A 19,401-nucleotide genomic window follows, 5' to 3' on the forward strand; every position below is an offset into this window, starting at 1 on the left:
ATCTCTTATCACATCAATGGCGGAGTTAGGATATTAATTTTCTTTAGTCATGATTTTAAACTCTGGAATCCTTTAATTTTTTTCATTGAGCCACCTGGGCTAATATCAAATTAATTGCCGCCACTGGTTACTATGCATTGGGAAAAAATGGGGTTCGCGAGAGAAAGTTTCGATTATTGCCTTCGGAGAATGGAACAATTAATGGGTTGGTTTCGTAATTTTTTTTTATTGCAGTTTTAGCTAAATTATGATGTTGCTATATTTAGTGCATTGTCTTGATGTATATGCATGCTACTGTTTAAATTTTATGTACTTGGAAGTATTTATGAATTTATCAATTTTAAATAGATGTTCTTATATAGTGTTAGCATATCCCTTTTAGTGTTAGCGCTCTTACACACACACACACAAAATATATACATACATACACACACACACACACATATATATATATATATATATATATATATATATATATATATATATAGTGAATAATTAAATATTCTACAAGGGTAAATTTGCTTTAAATCTCCACACTCAAATTTAAATTTACATTCAGTCTTTGTCACAAAAATTATGTGTTTGCACTCCCTGATTTACAATAAAATGTGTTTGCACTCCCTAAGCCCACATGTATTTTCTCATATAAATATCAGTACAAAAAATTAAAAATATAATACTTATATATGATATTTGAGTATCAACTATTTCCGATATGATATTAATTAAGATTTTTGAGTACTCAAACATGTATAAAAAATATTGATATTAATGATACATTTGTTTTTCAAATGAAAATCAATAGAAAACATTGAAAATATGATACTAATATATGATATTTGAGTACCAACTATTTCAGATATGATACTGATATATGATTTTTAGTACCCAAATATGTGTATTAAATGTTCATATTAATAAAATTGTTCCAATTATATAATCAAAATTATATTTTTTGTATCATTTCTAAAATATTTGATACTCAAATATCATACATTAACACCATTTTTCATTGCTTTGTACCGATTTTCATATAAAAAAGACAGATTTTCATTAATATCAATATTTGATATACATGTTTTGGTACTCAAAAATCATACTAATACCATATCGATTTGAAACAATTGGTACTCAAATGTCATGTATCAGTTATGAAACAATTAGTACTCTACTATATCTTTAATTTTTGTACCGATTTTCATTCAAGAAAAGACAAATGATATAAAATTCAAAAACATTTTTTTCTTGTAACACAGACTGAAAGCAGATTTTAATCTATTTTTGGGTATTTTTGAGCAATTTACCAGAAGAACAAGTACGTTGCATCATTTGGACACAATTAATACCAAAATTTGCAAAATTTGACTAGTTAGAAATGTTGGGATATTCGGGCGACTCTCAAGTTCTGGGCCAAAAGCAGTTAGTCCAACGGTAGCGGGCCTGGGCCTTTATCTAGCAGTTGGACAGTTGGTGGCGGGTTGAAGTCTGTTGTATATTCAAGGAAGAGACTATATATACGGGTCAGACTCCAAGAGAACAAGGGGGATGAAAATCACGCTTGAAGGAGAGATATCAGAGAGGACTCGTGCACAAAAGCAAGTAGGAGAGTTGAAGAAGTCTTGAGGGAACAATCTCAATTGTATTTCAACTTAGATTCTTGGTGATGCACTTGTATAAACTCTCTGTTATTTCTAATAAAGAAGCTGCTCCTTTTCTGCCGTGGACGTAGGCTATTCAATAGCCGAACCACGTAACTCAATCGTCTTCTTTGTTGTTTCTTTCATAAACTTGATTCACTGTGATTGCATGAATTGTGTACTGTGAATCTTGGTCGATAATTCTAACAATTGGCGTCGTCTGTGGGAAGCGAAGCCACGACCACCAAGAACAAGAAGATGGGTTCTATGAAACTTGACATCGAGAAGTTTTCAGGAAATAATGACTTCGGCCTTTGGAGAATCAAGATGAAGGCCATTCTAATACAGCAAGGATTAATAGAAGCATTAAAAGGCGAAGATGCAATAGCAGGTGATTCGAAAGAAAAGGTGCAAATCCTCGCCAAAGCACAAAGTGCCATCATCCTATGTCTCGGAGATAAACCTCTAAGGGAAGTTTCAAGAGAAGCCACGGCTGCCAGCATGTGGAACAAACTTGAAAGTTTGTACATGACGAAATCCTTGGCCTAATCGATTATATATGAAGCAACGTTTATATTCATTCAAGATCGGAGATGAAAAAAGGTATCTACACAGATTGATGAATTCATCAAAATTCTAGACGATCTTGAAAATATAGATGTTAAGATGGAAGATGAGGATAATGCTCTAATCTTGTTAAACTCTCTCCCAAGCTCATATGATAATCTGCGGGATGCCATGCTATATGGCAGGGAAAATACCATATCTCTAGAAGAAGTTCAGTCGGCTGTACAAGCCAAGGAATTACAGAAAAAGATCCAATCAAATGGACATACTCAAGGTGAGAGTCTCAACATCCGAGGGAGGAATAATGCGAGTCCCTCGAAACCTGACGGAAATCGATCAAGATCCAAAAGCAAAAACAGATACAGATGTTTCCAATGTCATAAAGAAGGGCATTTTAAAAGAAACTGCCCTAACAGAAGAAATCAATCACAAGAAAGACCAAAAGATAATGCTGAAGCTGCTGTGGCCTGTGATGGCTATGAATCTGCTGAAGTGCTCTCAATAACAGAACAAAGCACTTGCAATGATTGGATACTTGATTCGGGATGCTCGTTCCATATGTGCCCTACCAGATCATGGTTTGAAACTTTCACAGAAGTTAAAGAAGGATTGGTATTACTGGGAAACGATGTATCATGCGAGGTGAGGGGCATTGGTTCCATAAGACTCAAGATGCATGATGGTATCGAAAGAATTCTTAGTGATGTAAGATATGTCCCCGACCTCAAACGAAACCTGATCTCTCTAGGGTCACTTGACACAAGTAGATATACATATAAAGCTGAAGGTGGTATACTCAAGATTCAAAAGGGGTCATTGGTGATTATGAAAGGACTTAAAAGGAACTCTCTCTATATACTTCAAGGATCGACTATGGTAGGCATGTCTGCCCTGGCACAAACCTCAAAAGACGTAGCTAAACTCTGGCACCTCAGGCTAGGACACGTCAGTGAACAAGGATTAGCACATTTATCAAATCAAAACCTGTTATGTGGAGATCAAGTTCACCACCTGGAAAAGTGTGAGTATTGCATTCTTGGAAAAGCTAAAAGAGTAAAGTTCACAAAAGGAAATCATACCACAACTAGGCCATTTGAGTATGTACACTCTGACTTATGGGGTCCCTCGAGAACTCCAACACATGCTGGAGGAAGGTACTTCATGTTAATTGTTGATGACTTCTCAAGGAGAGTATGGGTCTTTGTACTGAAAACAAAAGATGAGGCACTGATCAAATTCAAAGACTGGCTCACTGTCACTGAAAATAAACTAGACAAAAAGCTGAAATACCTAAGGAAGGACAATGGCCTGGAATACATGTCACAACAATTCAAAGAGCTTTGTAGAGCCAAAGGAATCACGAGACACATGACAGTCAGTGGCACTCCTCAACAAAATGGATTGGTGGAGAGAATGAACCGCACTCTCCTTGAAAGAGTAAGATGTATGATACTAAATGCTGGACTTCCAAAAACCTTTTGGGGAGAAGCCATAACCACGACATGCTAGCTAATAAATAGATGCCCATCCAGTGCAATCAATTTTAAAACTCCAATGGAAATCTGGAATAACAGGCCATCAAATTACTCAAAACTAAGGGTCTTTGGGTGTCTAGCATATGCTCATGTTAAGCAAGATAAGCTGGAAGCAAGGGCTAGGAGGTGCATTTTCATTGGGTATCCAGAAGGAGTTAAAGGGTACAAGGTTTGGAACCTTGAAAACCATGGTCCAAAATGTTTCAATACCAGAGACATAACTTTTGATGAGTCCAAAATGGGTTATCAACTGAAAACAAATGCCCCTGGTGAAGGTACTTTGATCACTAATGATACACAGTTTGAGGTGGAGTCCAATGAAGACACCCCAATCACAGAGAGTGAAATAAGCCATGAGCCAAGTCCGGATCAAGAAGTGCAAACTCGTCGAACAGACCATGACTTAGGGACCTACAAACTAGCCAGGGATAGGCAAAGGAGGGAAATAAAACCTCCAGACAAATTTGGACATGCTGATATGATTCATTATGCACTAACAGTGGCAGAACAACTGGAGCATGATGAACCAAGTTCATATAAGGAAGCAGTATCAAGAAAGGATGGACATAAGTGGATCATAGCCATGGATGAAGAGATGACCTCCCTATACAAAAACAAGACCTGGAAACTTGTGAATAAACCTAAGAACCAAAGAGTGGTTGGATGCAAATGGATATACAAAGTTAAAGAAGGAATGCCTGGGGAGGAAAAGACAAGATATAAAGCACGGTTAGTTGCAAAAGGCTTCACACAACAACAAGGAATAGACTTCAATGAAATATTCTCTCCCGTGGTTAAACATTCCTCCATCAGGATGATCCTATCTTTAACAGTACAGTTAAACCTTGAGCTCGAGCAATTGGACGTGAAGACTGCCTTTCTTCATGGTGAACTCGAGGAAACGATCTATATGAACCAACCCGAGGGCTATGTCAATTCAGAAAACAGTGGGATGGTGTGTCAGCTTGCAAAGTCACTCTATGGCCTTAAACAAAGTCCAAGGCAGTGGTATAAGAGATTTGATGAGTTCATGCTAAACAACAGCTTCACAAGGTGCAGCTATGACAATTGTGTGTACATCTACAAGGAAGAAAACAAGATCAGAACTTACCTTCTCTTGTATGTAGATGATATGCTAATCGCCAGCACAAATAAAATCAATATGGAAGCTGTTAATGTCACGCCCCGGGACGGGGGTTGGTTGACACCGACGTCGCTCTCAAATTTACATTCGAAAACAACAAGCCTCAGAAGTACAGAATTTCGGAAAAACCAGTCTTTTATTCATAATACTGAATATTCATTGTCTGATACAACTAAATAATAATGTTTTACAGCGGAAATGTAAAACCAATTACAACATCGTCTTAACAAATGCAACGAAATAAACATAAATAAGAACTGATAACAACGGTCTTCATCACCAGCCCCAAAACTGACGTTGCTCCTGTAGAACCCGATTTCAGTACACGTATAACCCATGCATCTATTTAAATTATTAAAACATTCAATTTATTTTAAAGGAGTTTAGTCATGCATAATTTATTTAAATGCACTATTTTAAATTAAGTTATGTTACGTCATGCACGTTAAAATGTCTTTTGAGTTTCATGTTTCAGGCGATTATTCGAAGCGGGATTGAGGAAAAGACTCGGTGACGATTTTTGGCAATTTTAAAGATGGTATTTTATTTTAAGTTGAGTTTGGGGGCATTTTTAAATAATTTAGTGAGTTTTAGCATTTTTGAATCTCAATTTAACTAAAGATAAATTTAATCTTTATTCTTCAAATCTTCAATTTTAAGCAGCAAGCTGTGAGCTCTGCTTCTCAAATGCTTTTAAGGTAATCTTGGACCTTTCCAAATGTGGATGAACAAACCACTGTTTATAAACAGGATTTATCTCTGGATCTTTTAATCGATCTTCAAGATTTTTAATTTGATTATTAATTAATTTAATCTTCTTTTTTAAGATTTTCAAATAATTTGCAGACGGCATAATATAATCAAATGGAGGATCATAAATATAATTGTAGTGCCCAAATTCAGTACACGTATAACCCATGCATTCATTTAATTATTAAATCATTTAATTAGTTTAAATGAGTTTTATCCATGCATAATTTATGAAAGCTCATTATTTTAAATTATTCATGTCTATGTTGATGCACGTTAAAATGTTTTTCGAGTTTATGTTTCAGGCGATTATTCGAGGCGGGATTGAGGAAAAGACCCGGTGACGATTTTCGGCAATTTAAAAATGTGGTATTTTATTTTAAGTTATGGATGGGGGTATTTTTTTTACTAATTATTATGTTTTTAGAATTTTAAAGTCCAAATTTAATTATTAGGTGAATTTTGGGGAATGGAAAACTTTTAAAGTCTAGACCATGTGCCTTTTTAAATTTTATTAGAGGTGGTATTAGAGTAAGAGAGTGTTAGTATTTTTTTTAATTAGTGCTAATTATCAATTAAGCTAAATTATCTCCTAATTAAACACAAAACACACGCACACACACACTCTACACACACTAGAAACGTGAAAGCACATACACACACATTTTTATTTCAAATCTTTTTGAAAAAAAAAACCTAGGGTTCTCCATTAGAAAGCAGCCGCCCCCTTCCATCGATTTTTCCAGTCATTTTCGGTGGGGTTTATTGCAAGAAAGTCGAGCCGCAAGTCATCCCGGATCAACCTCGCTTCTTTCCCGCGTCGGTGTCGTCGTTACGGTACTTTTAAACGTCAAAAGGCACGTATAATCTGTTCTTGCTGTGTCGATCAAGTCATATATTGTATTGCATTGTTTTTATGCGTAAAAGTTATGTATGATGATAGTAGTTTAAGCGGATCATGAATCGGATCGATTTCGAAGGAAAATTTTTAGATCTGAAACTCGTTTTTACTGTTCATGTCAAAACTGCGATTTTTCTGTTCATATTTTGGGAAAACTTTCAACGGCAAAAACGTAGAAATTTTCGATACCTTCGATTTGATATATGATTCGAAATTTTTGGACGAAAAATGAGTGAGTTATGATATTTTCCGTGCGACTGCGCAAACTGAAATTTTCAGAAAATTATGTTATTGATACGTTTCTTGAAGTTTTAAGTTGCAGGCTTCGTTGGAAATCGACGGGCGATTGTTGCTGCGTACGGGTATGTTAGTAATGATGTTAAGAGTGTTTTTTTGAGGTTACGTTTCATGTCGATAGGCACTCGAGCTAACTAGAAGTCGTAGGAAACAGTTTGATGTCAATTGCCATATTTTGGGTCGTGTGTGTCGTAGAGCGAACACTGTTGTCTTGAAACGTTTGTACAATTTGGGTTTTATGTTGCAGTATGCTAGGATGAGTCTCGAGGTGTCGGTGCATGGTCCGTATAACCGAGTCTAGAAGGATGAATATTAGGTGTTCAGAATTTTCGTAAGTTCGCGATTACAGTGGGTGCACGGACCTGTACACGGACCCTGACACGGGGTCCGTGCCTTTGTTCCCTCAGCAATGTCTAGGACCCGAGTGTACACGGACCCTCACACGGACCCAAGCACGGGGTCCGTGCCTCTCCCCTTTCCGAGTACTCCTTTTACAGTATCTACACGGACCCTAACCCGAACCTTTAGACGGGGTCCGTGCCCTTGCTTTTCTACACACACCCCATACAGTGTCTACACGGACCCAAGCCAGGACCCAGACACGGGGTCCGTGTCCTCCTATTTTTGGGATACATTCTTTCATTCACTTAGGAATTGGGTTGAGGTTTTAAGTTAAGGTTTAATATGATGTTTTCATGATCGAGTCATGGGAAATTTTAGAACGTCCTAAGAAATGATCGAACTCGAGAGTAAGTATGATTTCTACGTTAAGTTATGTGAGTTGAGCATACAAGTTTAGGTTAGTATGTTGCAGCAACGGCCCCGATCGAAGTCCAACGAATCCCTCAACGCCAAGTAAGTATGTATGACGTGCAATAAAATATTTTAAGTTTTCGAGGTATGCTAAATGTCTTGTGACCAAATTATGTTAGGATTGGAAAGCGTTAAATTATGAACGGGGACCAATCCGCCCGTTAAATTATGAACGGGTTAGATCGTGGTTGTGAAGCGTTAAATTATGAACGTGGATCAACTGACCTGTTAAATTATGAACAGGGATCTTATGTATGCGGCAGTGGATACGTCCCTGTCAGCCCAGTACTGTGGTATAGTCTGATCAGGCTCATTTATGTTACGGGTCACTCGCTTTGAAACATCCTCTACGCAAATGATGAAGTTATGTATGTTAAAGTATGTTCAAGTATGCAGCATGTTTATGAAAGGTTAAGTTATGGCACGTCGTAGTATGTATGTACGTATGTTCAAGTTTTAATGCGCAAGTTCAAGTTTCAAATTATGTATGTCCTATTTTAAAGTTGCATGCGACCTTAATATGTAGTACTCGTTATTCCAGTTTATACGTGTTGAGTCTTTAGACTCACTAGACTTGATCGATGCAGGTGACTATGTTGAGGAGACAGGAGGTGATGACCAAGGGGCAGGCTTGGGCTGAGTGGCAGGCTAAACCCGAGGACCGCAAGTTTATGTTTATGCAAATTTTTAAAATACTCTGATGTTTTGATTTGAACGTGAGACGTTTTGAGACAGTTTATTTTAGCAAAATTTTATTGATGACGGATGATGGTGAGATTTATTTTTATGAATGTTGAGTGACGACCGTATGAATGTTTTATTTAAGAAAATTTTTAATTCTTCCGCAAATTTTAAGTAGTGTAGAATACGGTTCGTTACAGTTGGTATCAGAGCGGTGTTCTTGTAAAGGGTTACGCCTACTGCCAGTCGCAAGAAGCTCTCGAAGTCACACCTCAAGTCTGTAAGTTTTAAAGTTTTGCATTATGTCATGTAGTAAGCACTAAGTCAGGATTTCAGCATGTATATGTTTTCAGTTCAAAGTACGTGCATCTTCTGTTATTGGTATTATAATCATGCATGTTGGGTTTACGTGTTGGGTAAATTATTGGAACAGTATGCCTCCGAGACGTATGGTTAACCAGGAAGCTAGGACTGAGGACATGGAGCACCGGGAGGAGGAAAGAGCCAATCCTCCGCCACCACCACCTCCCGACATGCAGGCACAGATGCTTGCAGGCATGACGCAGTTCTTCGCACAGTTTGCGGGGAACCAGGCTGCAGCAGCAGGCGCAGGGGCAAGGCCCCAACCAGAGGCCGTTTATGAGAGATTCCGGAGGATGAGTCCGAAGGAGTTTTCGGGTACCACTGACCCGATGATAGCTGAGGGGTGGATCAAATCCATCGAAGTGATTTTCGACTTTATGGAACTGACCGACGCAGATAGGGTCAGATGTGCCGCGTTCCTTCTGACAGGGGATGCCAGATTGTGGTGGGAGAGTGCATCTGTGGCAGTCAACTTGCAGGTACTGCCATGGAATGGTTTCAAGGAGGTCTTTTACTCCAAGTACTTCACTGAGGAAGTACGAACCAGACTCACCAACGAGTTTATGACGCTGCGACAGGGAGACAGTAGCGTGGCGGAATTTGTGAGGAAGTTTGAAAGGGGGTGTCACTTCGTGCCCCTTATTGCGAATGATGCACCGGCAAAACTGAGACATTTCCTGAATGGTTTGCGGCCGATCTTACGCCGCGACGTCCGAGTAGCTGGTCCCACTTCTTATGCAGTCGCCGTGTCCCGAGCTTTGGCAGCAGAACAGGACCAGCGAGATATTGAGGCTGACAGGCAGGGCAAGAGGCCCTATCAGGCTCCACCGCAGCCTCACCATCCGCAGCAGAATCAGCGACCCCACTTTAAGAAACCGTATCAGGGGCCGCCAGCGAAGAAGCCTTATCATGGACCACCAAAGGGCAAGGGTCCAGTTCAGCAGCAAGGGGCGCCTCAGAAGCCCGTTGCCTTCCCCGTGTGTCCTAAACGCAATCGTCAGCACCCGGGACAGTGCTTGTATGGATCAGGCAGGTGCTTCAAGTGTGGAGCTACAGATCATATGCTGAAGGAGTGCCCGCAGTGGAAACAGCCAACCCAGGGCAGGGTATTCGCCATGCATGCACAGGAGGCGGACCCAGACACTACTTTACTTACCGGTAAACTTTTCTACCTAAGTTCAGTACTATTTAATTTGTATGTGGAATTTTACTTGGGATAAGTAGGATGCTAGTGTTGTTTGAGTATATTTGGGTTACTACCTTGTTAGTGTCTTTGAATATAAGTTGTGTTGTGCTAACGCATCTCAGGGAATATTTTCATAAAGAGATTAGCTACAACTGCGTTGATAGACTCAGGAGCCACCCACTCCTTCATATCAGAGACGTTTGCCAATCATTTAGACCTCAAGTCCATCGGCCTAGACGTGAATTTTTCGGTAGTAGTCCCATCAGGGGAAGAGCTGTTAGCTACCAGTGTGGTCAGAGATATCGACCTAGAACTGCATGGCCACCTAGTGTATGCAGATTTAATCATATTGCCGATGCCAGAATTCGACGTTATCTTGGGCATGGACTGGCTGACTAAGAATAGAGTTCTGATAGATTTTCAGAAGAGGTCAGTTTTAGTTAGACCGCCGGGCATGGAGCAATTTCTTTTTGAGCCAGCCAGATGGAGAAGCTTTCCTCGCATGATTTCATGCATGCAGGCGAGGAGTTTGATCTCCAAGGGATGTCAGGCCTTTTTGGCTAGCATTATTTCAGCGCCTGACGTGTCCACTCCATCCTTATCAGAGGTGCCAGTAGTCAAAGAATTTCCAGACGTCTTTCCTGATGACGTCACCGGTCTTCCACCAGAGAGAGAGGTAGAGTTTGCAATCGATCTCGTGCCAGGCACAGCGCCAATCTCCAAGGCGCCATACAGATTAGCTCCAGCTGAGATGTTAGAGCTCAAACAGCAGATTCAGGAGCTCCTCGACAAAGGGTTTATCCGCCCTAGTTTCTCACCGTGGGGCGCACCAGTGCTTTTTGTGAAAAAGAAGGATGGAAGCATGAGACTGTGCATCGATTACCGTGAGCTGAACAAGGTAACGATCAAGAACAAATACCCTTTGCCTAGAATCGAAGACTTGTTCGATCAATTGCAGGGAGCCACCGTGTTCTCTAAGATAGATCTTCGATCAGGGTACCATCAGCTGAAAGTGAAGGATGCAGATGTCCATAAGACAGCTTTCAGGACCAGATACGGGCATTACGAGTTCTTAGTAATGCCGTTTGGATTGACCAATGCTCCAGCAATTTTCATGGACCTCATGAACCGAGTATTTCAGCCGTTCCTCGATCAATTCGTCATAGTATTTATTGACGACATTCTTATTTACTCGAAGAGCCATGAGGAGCACAACCAGCATTTGAGGACAGTTTTGCAGACCTTGCAGAGTCGCAAGTTATTTGCGAAGTTCAGTAAGTGTGAATTTTGGCTGCAGAAAGTTGCATTTTTGGGGCATGTAGTATCCAGCAATGGTATTGAGGTGGACCCATCGAAGGTGGCAGCTGTTAAAGAATGGGTTGAGCCAAAGAACGCATCTGAAATCCGCAGCTTTTTGGGTTTAGCAGGCTACTACCGTAAGTTTATTAAGGGATTTTCGTCCATAGCAGTGCCGCTCACCTCACTAACCAGGAAAAATGCAAAGTTTGTGTGGAGCGAGGAATGCCAGAAGAGCTTCGACACCTTGAAGCAAGCTCTTATTTCAGCGCCAGTGCTAGCCATGCCGACAGGGCAAGGCGAGTTTGTGCTTTATACCGATGCATCTAAGCTCGGATTAGGCGCAGTGTTGATGCAACAAGGTCGGGTCATAGCTTATGCTTCCAGACAGTTAAAGGTGCATGAGAAGAACTACCCGACTCACGATCTTGAATTAGCCGCCGTTGTCTTTGCATTGAAGATTTGGAGACATTACTTATACGGCGAGAAATGTCAGATCTTCACCGACCACAAGAGTCTCAAATACTTCTTCACGCAGAAAGAGCTGAATATGAGACAGAGAAGGTGGTTAGAACTTGTGAAAGATTACGACTGCGAGATTAGCTACCATCCGGGAAAAGCTAATGTTGTCGCAGACGCCTTGAGCAGAAAAGTGGCAGGGGTAGCTCAGTTGACAGCTCAGAGACCACTACAGTCGGAGATTCAGAAGTTTGGTCTAGAGATTTATCGTGATGGCAAGGCTCCTAGGCTGTCTAATCTGACAGTCAAATCTGATTTGCTAGACCGAATCCGAGCATGTCAGTCTACAGATGAGCAGTTATAGAAATGGAGACTGAAAGACGAAGCCAAGGGCAGTGTGCTGTACACAGTTTCAGACGGCATTGTGCGATACAGAGGTAGAATGTGGGTGCCTAGTGTTGGTTCGATCAGACAGGATATTTTGACAGAGGCACACGCATCTCCGTATTCCATTCACCCAGGAGGCACCAAGATGTACAAAGACCTTCAGTTATTGTATTGGTGGCCAGGGATGAAGCGAGACATCCGTAGGTTTGTGTCAGAATGTCTCACTTGTCAGCAAGTAAAAGCTGAACATCAGAGACCAGCAGGGTTGGTAAAGTCACTCCCCATCCCCGAGTGGAAGTGGGAGAACATTACTATGGATTTTGTGGTTGGATTACCGAGGTCAGTCAGAGGATCGAACTCCATTTGGGTTATAGTGGACCGACTCACTAAGTCAGCGCATTTTCTGCCAGTGAAGACGACTTTCTCCATGACGCAGTATGCGGATCTTTATATCCAGGAGATCGTCCGGTTGCATGGTTTCCCAGTCTCTATTGTGTCCGACAGGGACCCGAGGTTTACATCGTCCTTCTGGAAGAGCTTACATGCAGCCATGGGGACGAAGTTACTGTTCAGTACAGCTTTTCACCCGCAGACAGATGGCCAGTCTGAGCGAGTGATTCAGGTTTTAGAGGACTTGCTAAGAGCTTGCATGATTGACTTCCAAGGAAATTGGGAGTCTAGACTACCTCTAGTGGAATTCACATACAACAACAGCTTCCAAGCATCTATTGGTATGGCTCCCTATGAAGCGTTGTATGGTCGGAAGTGCAGATCACCAGTTCATTGGGATGAAGTTGGTGAGAGGACAGAACTTGGCCCAGAAATAGTTCAGCAGACTGCAGACGTGGTGGTCAAGATTCGTGACAGAATGAAGACCGCCCAGAGCCGGCAGAAGAGCTATGCCGATAAGAGAAGAAGAGACCTCGAGTTTGCCGTTGGGGATCACGTCTTCGTCAAGATAGCGCCCATGAAGGGTGTTATGAGATTTGGAAAGAGAGGCAAGTTGAGTCCGAGGTTTATTGGACCGTTCGAGATTCTTGATAGAGTTGGGACATTAGCCTATCGTGTAGCCCTTCCGCCGAATCTGGCCGGGGTACACAATGTGTTCCATGTCTCGATGCTGAGAAAATATTTGGCTAATCCTTCTCATGTTCTAAGTTATGAGCCGCTGCAGTTGACTCCAGACCTGTCTTACGAGGAGAAACCAGTCCAAATCCTAGACAGACAGGAGCGCAGACTTCGGAACAAGACGACTAAGTTGGTCAAAGTCCAATGGCTGAATCAATCGGTGGAAGAAGCCACTTGGGAGTCAGAGGCCGACATGAGACTTCGCTACCCGGAGTTGTTCGGTAAGACTTAATTTCGAGGACGAAATTTTTATAAGTGGGGGAGGAACTGTAGTGCCCAAATTCAGTACACGTATAACCCATGCATTCATTTAATTATTAAATCATTTAATTAGTTTAAATGAGTTTTATCCATGCATAATTTATGAAAGCTCATTATTTTAAATTATTCATGTCTATGTTGATGCACGTTAAAATGTTTTTCGAGTTTATGTTTCAGGCGATTATTCGAGGCGGGATTGAGGAAAAGACCCGGTGACGATTTTCGGCAATTTAAAAATGTGGTATTTTATTTTAAGTTATGGATGGGGGTATTTTTTTTACTAATTATTATGTTTTTAGAATTTTAAAGTCCAAATTTAATTATTAGGTGAATTTTGGGGAATGGAAAACTTTTAAAGTCTAGACCATGTGCCTTTTTAAATTTTATTAGAGGTGGTATTAGAGTAAGAGAGTGTTAGTATTTTTTTTAATTAGTGCTAATTATCAATTAAGCTAAATTATCTCCTAATTAAACACAAAACACACGCACACACACACTCTACACACACTAGAAACGTGAAAGCACATACACACACATTTTTATTTCAAATCTTTTTGAAAAAAAAAACCTAGGGTTCTCCATTAGAAAGCAGCCGCCCCCTTCCATCGATTTTTCCAGTCATTTTCGGTGGGGTTTATTGCAAGAAAGTCGAGCCGCAAGTCATCCCGGATCAACCTCGCTTCTTTCCCGCGTCGGTGTCGTCGTTACGGTACTTTTAAACGTCAAAAGGCACGTATAATCTGTTCTTGCTGTGTCGATCAAGTCATATATTGTATTGCATTGTTTTTATGCGTAAAAGTTATGTATGATGATAGTAGTTTAAGCGGATCATGAATCGGATCGATTTCGAAGGAAAATTTTTAGATCTGAAACTCGTTTTTACTGTTCATGTCAAAACTGCGATTTTTCTGTTCATATTTTGGGAAAACTTTCAACGGCAAAAACGTAGAAATTTTCGATACCTTCGATTTGATATATGATTCGAAATTTTTGGACGAAAAATGAGTGAGTTATGATATTTTCCGTGCGACTGCGCAAACTGAAATTTTCAAAAAATTATGTTATTGATACGTTTCTTGAAGTTTTAAGTTGCAGGCTTCGTTGGAAATCGACGGGCGATTGTTGCTGCGTACGGGTATGTTAGTAATGATGTTAAGAGTGTTTTTTTGAGGTTACGTTTCATGTCGATAGGCACTCGAGCTAACTAGAAGTCGTAGGAAACAGTTTGATGTCAATTGCCATATTTTGGGTCGTGTGTGTCGTAGAGCGAACACTGTTGTCTTGAAACGTTTGTACAATTTGGGTTTTATGTTGCAGTATGCTAGGATGAGTCTCGAGGTGTCGGTGCATGGTCCGTATAACCGAGTCTAGAAGGATGAATATTAGGTGTTCAGAATTTTCGTAAGTTCGCGATTACAGTGGGTGCACGGACCTGTACACGGACCCTGACACGGGGTCCGTGCCTTTGTTCCCTCAGCAATGTCTAGGACCCGAGTGTACACGGACCCTCACACGGACCCAAGCACGGGGTCCGTGCCTCTCCCCTTTCCGAGTACTCCTTTTACAGTATCTACACGGACCCTAACCCGGACCTTTAGACGGGGTCCGTGCCCTTGCTTTTCTACACACACCCCATACAGTGTCTACACGGACCCAAGCCAGGACCCAGACACGGGGTCCGTGTCCTCCTATTTTTGGGATACATTCTTTCATTCACTTAGGAATTGGGTTGAGGTTTTAAGTTAAGGTTTAATATGATGTTTTCATGATCGAGTCATGGGAAATTTTAGAACGTCCTAAGAAATGATCGAACTCGAGAGTAAGTATGATTTCTACGTTAAGTTATGTGAGTTGAGCATACAAGTTTAGGTTAGTATGTTGCAGCAACGGCCCCGATCGAAGTCCAACGAATCCCTCAACGCCAAGTAAGTATGTATGACGTGCAATAAAATATTTTAAGTTTTCGAGGTATGCTAAATGTCTTGTGACCAAATTATGTTAGGATTGGAAAGCGTTAAATTATGAACGGGGACCAATCCGCCCGTTAAATTATGAACGGGTTAGATCGTGGTTGTGAAGCGTTAAATTATGAACGTGGATCAACTGGCCTGTTAAATTATGAACAGGGATCTTATGTATGCGGCAGTGGATACGTCCCTGTCAGCCCAGTACTGTGGTATAGTCTGATCAGGCTCATTTATGTTACGGGTCACTCGCTTTGAAACATCCTCTACGCAAATGATGAAGTTATGTATGTTAAAGTATGTTCAAGTATGCAGCATGTTTATGAAAGGTTAAGTTATGGCACGTCGTAGTATGTATGTACGTATGTTCAAGTTTTAATGCGCAAGTTCAAGTTTCAAATTATGTATGTCCTATTTTAAAGTTGCATGCGACCTTAATATGTAGTACTCGTTATTCCAGTTTATACGTGTTGAGTCTTTAGACTCACTAGACTTGATCGATGCAGGTGACTATGTTGAGGAGACAGGAGGTGATGACCAAGGGGCAGGCTTGGGCTGAGTGGCAGGCTAAACCCGAGGACCGCAAGTTTATGTTTATGCAAATTTTTAAAATACTCTGATGTTTTGATTTGAACGTGAGACGTTTTGAGACAGTTTATTTTAGCAAAATTTTATTGATGACGGATGATGGTGAGATTTATTTTTATGAATGTTGAGTGACGACCGTATGAATGTTTTATTTAAGAAAATTTTTAATTCTTCCGCAAATTTTAAGTAGTGTAGAATACGGTTCGTTACAATAATCGTATGACATAAACTTACATGAAATGATGAAACTTGAAACTGAGAACTCAAGAACTGGAGAAAACTTCGAAACTCTTATTATGAGAAAGTAGTAGAGAATTTTGGTGTGTCGATCACAAAGGGAGTCGACTCCTTAAATAGCAAAGCAATACATACTAGTTACAGTGTTTACACAAATAAAAACATGACACGTGAAAAGTAAAACTCACACTTAATAATGCACCACAATACTACATACTTTATTACAAAGACTATAAGTCCCGTGATTGCTTGCCTTTTCATCCACTATCTTTAATGACATCCAGCTCATGCATTCAATAATGCATATATGTCATCTTCCTCATACGGGTCCTGAGCGTCTTGCAAATTATCCTGATCTGTCATTGGAGTATCATCCTCCATTTTCTCTTTTCCTTTAGAAGAAGTAGATTCTTGTGTTGACAGATTTGATTTTTCTCCAAATACTTCAGTAAACATTGAAGTAATGGTATCTTTATCAAGATGTTGGAAAAGTTCTTTTAACAGTGTTGTTTGTGTTGGGGTATCATGATTTAAATTCTTCATGGTTTCTCTGGCAACTCCCAGAGCTATTACCCCTTGACGGTCATATACTTTGCCTTTCTGCAAAGAAATCTTCTTTACCCCACCATTTAATGAGAACTTTTCTGATTAAGAAAGTAGAGGTATATTTGAGATCAAATTTCTCTTTAGCCATATCCTGTAATCCATATTCCCATCGAATAATCCAAGGAACATTGTAGTTAACGGCGAATTGTAATATGGCTGTTAAACCATCAAACTGTGTATTTGCATTTAAAAATTTATTCCATATGTTTTTAACATTTCTCGGAAGAATAGAGGGCATTACCCCCCATGAGAAGAAAAAAGTTTTAAACCAAATTGGTATAAATTGATGAATATCATCTAATTAGAATTTTACCCACCATGAATGTTTTCTTTGAGAATTTTCATATAAAACAATGATATCCCAAGCCATGATATAATCATGGTAATTAAACATATTAGGCATTGCCTGAAAGGTGTTTAATTGACGTGCTTGTCCAAGGGGTAAACCCCAATTAGCAGCTGGGATAATCTTTTTTATTATCATTTTAGAAAAAGCGTAATCGCGATTGCGATCCATATGTTGGATTTCAACTGAGCCAGTTTCGACTAGAATTGTTTCAAAATAATCACGAGTTTTTCTCCCCAATATGGGTTGTAAATCTTTAATTAAATAGCTTTGAGCTATATGAATTGGGGATAGACCTTTTAGGTCTTTGTCAACAGGACAGCAATTAAGACATCCTGAAATTAGATAAGGATATTTTAATTCCTCTTTTGATCCCTTTAAAGCAAATATAGCATTATTATAATAATGTATTTCATACGCAGTAGGATCTTCTGCAAATTCTTTAATTGGATCAAACTTTTCTTCCTCTGTGTTAGCCATATTTGACTGAGGAACTGTAGCACCTCTTTTGAAAGGTGGTTTATTCATGGGCTTCTTCCCGGTGGCTGGTCTTTTTAAGACTGTCTTCCAAGGCTGATCCCTGCAAGAATTCTCTAGTTAGAAAATCTGGTAAAGAATTAGATTTTCCAGAAATATGTTCAATATCAAAATCGAAACAAGCTAATATTGCTTGCCATCTAGCAAATATTTGTTTAGATGCTATTACTTTAACATCTTTTAAAAGAATATCTTTGGCAGATTTGCAATCAACTCTTAATAAAAATTTCTTATTTAAAAGATCACTTTCAAATTTTGTAATACATTTAACAATTGAAAGAATTTCTTTCTTTATTGTAGAATAATTCTTTTGAGTATTATTCCAAGTTACAGAAGTATATCTTACAAGAATTTCTTTAGATGTATTATTTAATTGTTGTTTAAGTATTCCTCCATATCCAATATCAGAGGCGTCTGTTTCAACTATTTTGAATGCTTCAGGATTAGCAATAGATAAACAAGGGAGTTCTTTAACTCTTTCTTTTATTTTTTGTATTGCTAAAGTATGACTATTAGTCCATGGTTGAGGATTTTTCTTCAACCTTTGAAATAATAATTTACAATCTTGAGCGAGATCTTTATAAAAATCTCCTATATAATTAAGACTTCCAAGAAATCTTTGTAATTGATTTACATCAGTAATTTTATCAGGAAATTTATCAGCAAAAACAATTGCTCTTTCAATAGGAATTATTATTCCATTTTCAATATAATGTCCTAAGAATTTTATCTTAGTTTGAAAAAGTTTTACTTTTTTCTGATTTACTGCCAAACCAGCTTTTTTAGTAACTTGAATAAATATATTTAAATGTTTAAAATGCTGATCAATATTATCAGAATATATAAGAACATCATCTATATAGACAATAATATAATCTGTATAAGAATTATAAATTTCATTCATTATATTTGGAATTCCATTGGAGCATTTTTTAATCCAAATGGCATTACATTCCATTCGTAATGACCAAATGGTACAGTAAAAGCTGTTTTATATTTATCTTCTTCTTTTAGAAGAATTTGATAAAATCCTGATTTTAAATCAAAAGAAGAGAATACTTTTCCTTTAAATAATCTATTTAGTAAATCTCTTTTATTTGGTAATGGATGCTTTATCCATTTTAATGCTTTATTAAGTGGTTTATAATTGGATCAAACTTTTCTTCCTCTGTGTTAGCCATATTTGACTGAGGAACTGTAGCACCTCTTTTGAAAGGTGGTTTATTCATGGGCTTCCCCGGTGGCTGGTCTTTTTAAGACTGTCTTCCAAGGCTGATCCCTGCAAGAATTCTCTAGTTAGAAAATCTGGTAAAGAATTAGATTTTCCAGAAATATGTTCAATATCAAAATCGAAACAAGCTAATATTGCTTGCCATCTAGCAAATATTTGTTTAGATGCTATTACTTTAACATCTTTTAAAAGAATATCTTTGGCAGATTTGCAATCAACTCTTAATAAAAATTTCTTATTTAAAAGATCACTTTCAAATTTGTAATACATTTAACAATTGAAAGAATTTCTTTCTTTATTGTAGAATAATTCTTTTGAGTATTATTCCAAGTTCCAGAAGTATATCTTACAAGAATTTCTTTAGATGTATTATCTAATTGTTGTTTAAGTATTCCTCCATATCCAATATCAGAGGCGTCTGTTTCAACTATTTTGAATATACCCAGGATTATTCTTCTGTTACGATCTTATTCTTCTGTTACGATCT

Source organism: Primulina eburnea, unplaced genomic scaffold (genome assembly GCF_022965805.1).
Source record: "Primulina eburnea isolate SZY01 unplaced genomic scaffold, ASM2296580v1 ctg567_ERROPOS1000000, whole genome shotgun sequence".
In the NCBI taxonomy this organism is placed as follows: Eukaryota; Viridiplantae; Streptophyta; class Magnoliopsida; order Lamiales; family Gesneriaceae; genus Primulina; species Primulina eburnea.